Source organism: Furipterus horrens, unplaced genomic scaffold, assembly GCF_987537825.1.
Source record: "Furipterus horrens unplaced genomic scaffold, mFurHor1.1.pri manual_scaffold_1, whole genome shotgun sequence".
Lineage (NCBI taxonomy): Eukaryota > Metazoa > Chordata > Mammalia > Chiroptera > Furipteridae > Furipterus > Furipterus horrens.
In genome coordinates, this window is record NW_028327171.1 from 5,488,021 (window position 1) to 5,493,846 (window position 5,826).

Genomic DNA, 5,826 nt, shown 5'->3' on the forward strand with positions numbered 1-5,826 from the left:
GCATGGTTTGGCTTCTAGCCTTTGGGGGAGCGAGGGAAGTGCTGGGTCCCATGGGAGAACAGGGCTCTGAGCTGACGTGCTCACAGCCCTCCCCAGGGTTGGAACACTGTAAAGAAAGGCCTGTTTTCCTCAATGCTAGTTGTTGGGTTTTACACCAAGGTGCCCCATGAAAGGACCCCCTTTCTCTCAGTAACATCCTGACATCCCAGGGGCATGGCCACCAAGCCTCAATTCCTGCACCAAGCCCATGACTCGTACCCGGGTTCTCCAGGTCTAGGGACTGTCACTGCCACTCACAGTGTCACCCTCCATGGTCCCTCGTTTAGCCAAGTTGCAGAGAGCTTGATTTATTATAAGACAGGCGTTTGGAGGCAGTGTGGGGTGTTATGGAGATTTAGTTCAAAGTAGGGGGCTGGGTTTCACGCATCCCCAGCTTCTTGGAGTGTCCGGGGGCCTTGCAGCAGGACCTTGGTTCGAGAATGATCTACATCAGTGGTCCCCAACCTTTCTGGCACCAGGGACTGGTTTTATGGAAGACAATTTTTCCACGGGCTGAGCCTGGGGAGGGAGATGGGAGGCGGAGCTCCGGAGGTAAGGCCTGCAGCTCACATTCCGCTCTGCAGCCCGGTTCTTAACAGAAGTCAGACCAGGCAGTTATCCCATGTCAGTCCCTGGGGCTAGAATCAGTCAGTCCCTTTGTCCCAGCACCGCCACTGCTTAAAGCCTGCCCTGACACAGGTCGCCTGCCTGCCCACACCTCTGTCGCCTGCCTGGGCCAACCCCCCCCATACCCCCCACCCCCGTTCCAATCGCTCTGGCCCGTGGAGAAGGTGGTGCCTACCCAGAGCCCTGCTCCCTTCCTTTCCCTCACTCCCTCCAGCTGCATCCCTAAGAGTACAGGGACCCCAGGGAGACCCTTTGTCCTACTCTGAGTATAGCAGGCATGTGTTCAAAGGTTCTGAGCCAACATTTAAAAATTGAGCAAGTTCACATTAATGTCTGGGAATTAGAAATCTCTGGCTCCGTGGAGCTGAAGATGGGCTGCCACCTGTGGCTGGGGCTTCCCTGTCCCCTCCACCTTCCTCCATCACGGAAGCTGGCTGGCCCCTGGGCCACTGCACCTCCACACAAGGGCAGCCCCAGAAAAAAGGGCAAAGGGAGAGTCCTTCTATTGGGGGGAGCTCAGGGGGTGTAGCTGGCCATCCCCTTGATGCAGAAGAAGTGGTTAGAATATACACAGAGCCCTGGGCAGAGATGAATGGCCTAGCTGCTGGTCGAGGAGGAAAATAAGAATGATCGGGAGCCGAGGGGGCCGGGAGCTGAGGCGTGGGGACTGACGTGAGGGTGCCATGTGTGAGCATGTTTGCGTGGCATGGTAATACCCTCCATGTGTTAGCCCGCTCGGACCACTAAGACAGTTCCCCACAGACAAGGGGGCTGAAACCATGCCTCTCCAAGCCTGTTTCAAAGGGCCGACGCAAAGACAGGACCCTGGAAAAACGGGTCTGTCTGAGGGTGAGCCTTCTTTCAGAAGAGGCCTCTTCCCACTGTAAAAACCAGTGCCCTCACTCAGTTCAAACATTCCTGTGTCTCACGGCCCCCAGAGGAAACACATCCATGGCACAGAACAAGAATGCTGCTTCTCCGATTCAACAGGACCAGGGAACCCCAGGACTTCCTGATTGTCCCCCTCTGACAGACGTTTCTGTGAACGGCGAAGCCTGGGCTCAGCAGCAGTGCATGTGCATTGGGCTGATCTGCATATAGACCAGCCTAAGCAGGCCAGGTCACACTGTTCTTATTAGTAAAAACCCAATGCTTTGCAAGACAACCGAATTCTTTAAGATGCATTGTATGAAGTGGGGAGATACACATTTTATGAGATTCCTTCTAGAGTTTTAGTCGATAGAACACTTATTCTCACTGTCATAAACCATCATCTTATTTCCTCTTACAGAACACTGTATTTTGTCTTACTCGTCGTCGGCAGCCGTCCGTCTCGAGAGACGATGGTGTAGCTTCTTAAGAGTCTATCTGCACCGCCGAGAATGGTTGTGCAGTCCGACTCGGGAGTGACACGGTATCTGTCTCCTCCCGTGTTGAATCGACATCTTGCGATGACGCTGGAGTGTCCTCTCCAGTGAAGCTGACCACCAAGAAATAGACTTTTTCCATCTTGTGATGAAAACATTTAGATGTTAGCTTAGAAATACACACAGCAGTAGACTGTTCATCATCTTTTAAGGTGTCTGTGAACCATAGAAAGTATAAATATCAATGGGGGGGGGGGATGATACCACTCATACCTGCTCAAGTTTTCAAGAAATTAGTAAATAGGAAAAAAAGAGGAAGGCAAATAGGAGACCAAAGTACGTGACATCCCTCCCAGTGGGCTGGGCAGAAGCATCGGCTTACTCCAACATCACAGACACGGGCTCTAGATTTTCTGAGTCAATCTTGACTTCCAATATGTCCATCTGTTATCCTTCGAAGGGTGTGTAAGGCTGTCATCTGACTTGTCCCCTCTGGGGGAGGGATCTGGCACTCAGAGTGTCCGTAACTTCGCACACACCTTCTTGCCAGCTCCTTGAAGCACAGAGGCTGCAGGGTCCCGGCTTCCCGAGCAGGGGCCCCTCGCTGGCCCTCCCCCCAGCAGTTCCCAGCCGTTCTGGTTCCTGGTAGTTCTGCATTTGCTTTCCTTCCAGGTCTATTTTTGCCCAGAGTTGCAGATTCCCCACCAAGAATCCCCGTTCCTTCTCCTCCAGGAGCCTTATCTGTTATCCTACAGGATGGTTTCCTCTGCCCACTCCTGGCGGCTCTGAGTCACAGCCCACATCCTCGCCATGGGCCAGCAGCCCGCTCTGCGAGCTCACCTAACAGCCTTGTTTGTGCTCTGAGGAAAAGGGCCTCACGTGGTCGTCAGAACTTCAGCCAGAGGACACGTGTGGGCAGAGCCTCCTAGGGCCAAAGGCAGAGGGACATGAAGTCATTGACAGCCACTGCTGCCCCAAACACACCCCTGGGAGAGCCAGAGGTGCCCCTGCAGAGTCCGAGGTTCCCATTCCCTTATTATAACGAAGTCAGGAGTCTCAGCCTTGGAGACTTCAGGAGGCTTGACTGGACACTTCCAGAGTTGAGTCTTCACCCTGGTATCTTGGCCCTTGAGGTTATACAGGCAATTGAGCTCACAGAGTCTCACGCTCAGATCTCCTACGTTTTCCACCATGAGGTTTGAGGCCCGGTGGGGTTCCAGGAAAATGCATGCTATTGTCTGTGGCAGCCGTGTCTTTAATGAGCTGGTCATAGAACAACACTTCAGCTCTGTGAGGGCAGGGACATTCCTCCTGGACTCATCGTTCTATCTGTAATGCCTAGATCTGGCCCCTAAAAAGTACCAAATGAATGTTGATAGAATGAATAATCAGTCTGATTTGAAAGGACGTTTCTAGAGCTCTTTCCTCCAGCCAACACAGGAAACTATGGATTATCACCCCTTTTGCCCTCACTTCTCAGATTTGCAAAGATTTCTTCGCAGGGCTTCACCACTGCCCCAACAAGATATGAAGATCACCCTCGTAAACTCACCTGGACTACCTTTGACCTCATGCACTCAGGTTCTGCAAGGTGTCTAACAGAGGACACTCTTCTAGGCATAGTCAGGTTGACCAGAGCCCTGGAAAAGTTCCACCTCTGCTCGGGAACCCGTGTCCACAAGGGTCAGGGAAGGATAAAGTCATATTCATCTTCAGTTTCCCTCCCTGACTCAATCCTCACCTTTTGATAGGTCAGCCTCAGAAGACCTCCAAGAGCAGGTGTTGTCAGGCTTTGGTGCCCTGGAGAAACCTTTAGCTCCTTACGACAACGATGGCAGTTATCGATCACCTCCGTCTTCCCCGCTTCTGTGGCAGGGGTTGGATCTCTTCTATCATCTTCCATCTCTGGTGGATCTCCAAGTCTGATCAGGAAAATATGAGCTGGCAGGGAGTCAACAGCCCCTCCTCAGCCTCCTTCTCAAATGCCTTTTCATTTCCCCACCTCGAAATCCTCACTTTCCCAAAGTGATCATCAAATAGCAGCACAGTTTAGGATTCGGATGTCTCTGTGAAGCGCCCAGGCTGTGTACTGCAGCTTTTTGGCCTCGATTTCCCTTGAGAGATGCTGACTTCATAAACACCCCCACGACCTTACAGACTAGAGTCACGTCTTCCAGGGAGGCAGGGATTGTGTGAATCTTCAAGAATCAGCCCCTTTCATCTGACTCATGCCCAATCAGTCTCTCCCACTGCTATCAATCAACAATCCCATCCTCGAAGTCAATGAAATCAAATGCAACGGCCTCACACAGCGAAAAAGGCCACCACGGACTTGGGTGAGAACTGACCTGTTCCCTTCATGACAATGGCCCAGCAGGGAGCGTCAACTTCAGTGAGCAGGAGATCTGCCACAACAGAGGCCAGACCTTTGTTTTAGCTGACACTGCCTGCACCCTCTCTGCCCAGAACACTTCCTCTGTTATCAAATAGAGCAAAGCCAGGAGAAAAGTCAGTGCATTGAGTGTTTACTTGGCAGCTGAGTGTTGATAAAATGTTGGCCTTGGTGCGGTCCTGAGCTTCTGGGCCCAGTGACAGCAAGAAGCGAGGAGCAGGTGACAGACCTTAAACAATACCTGGTTCCGGGTTCTCTGCCTGGTGTTTGCTCATTGACCCCAGCAACCTGGCTCTCATGGCCTGTGTTTATGCCGCGCTCGGCTCAGGGTCACTTGGGCTGAGTGACATCCAATAGGTGCAGGTCCCACTGCAAGAGTCCTGATGCCAAGACAGATTAGGAGCCACTGACTGGGAAGAAAAGGAAGGAACAAAAGGAGGAAATAATTTAACAAGAGCAGCCTCAAGTCACTAACGTTGCGAGGTTGGGGAGCTGATAGGAGCTTGTGTATACCTGTAGAAAATTAAAATCAGTCTCTAGTCCAGTCAAAATAATCTTCAGACTGTCTGAAAGCCACGGGCTGTAGCATGAGTGAACAGACAATATTTTCAGATTGTGGGTGCAGGAGAGCAGACAGGGAAGGGGTAAAACAAGAGCCAAATGAGGGCTTCACTCTATTGAGACCAGAGCCCATCTTTCCAGAGAGCCAGAATAAGAGTAATAATAGTAACTACTATTACAATTATTGTTATTATAATGATAGTGCATTACATAAACCTCTGCTAAGCTGTTTGCTCACTTCATCAGGTATCAGCCCTTTCTGGCTCCCTTGGAGTTTGCCAGAACCATGTGGCAAATCCTGATTCATGCCCCTCAGACCCCAAAAAGAAAGCCAATTATCTAAGGTTATACAGCCTGAATAGGCCACTAGGATAATAATAGGAATATTGGTATTGGCACAAAAGTTAAACCATCACACAAAAGGATACTCTTTCTTGAAAGACCTTCTCCGTGGAACCTAGAGGAATGAGAAGCTCTGAGTGTTGAGAAACCGACGTTTTCCTCCTGGCTATGCGGTGAGATGGCACTGTGGCCTGGAGCATGGTACTGACACGCGTGTGTCCTCTCGGATCCAGGAAGGGGCTGCTCTCTTCTGTGCCCACCTTGTCAGGAAACAGCAGGCCTACACTCACACCCTCTGAGAAGGGCAAAGTGCCCCCCCGAAGCAAGCTGTGTGGGAGGCCGCTGCTGTGTCTTTTGCAAGAAAATGCATTATGTTGTCATGTAGTGCTGTAGACATGATCCTTAGAGGAATAGGGACTGGGGCTTTGGAAGCAAAAACTCAAGTAGAAAAAGACAGGAAAATTGCTTTTCCTTTTATTCTGTGTTTTTCGTTATTGA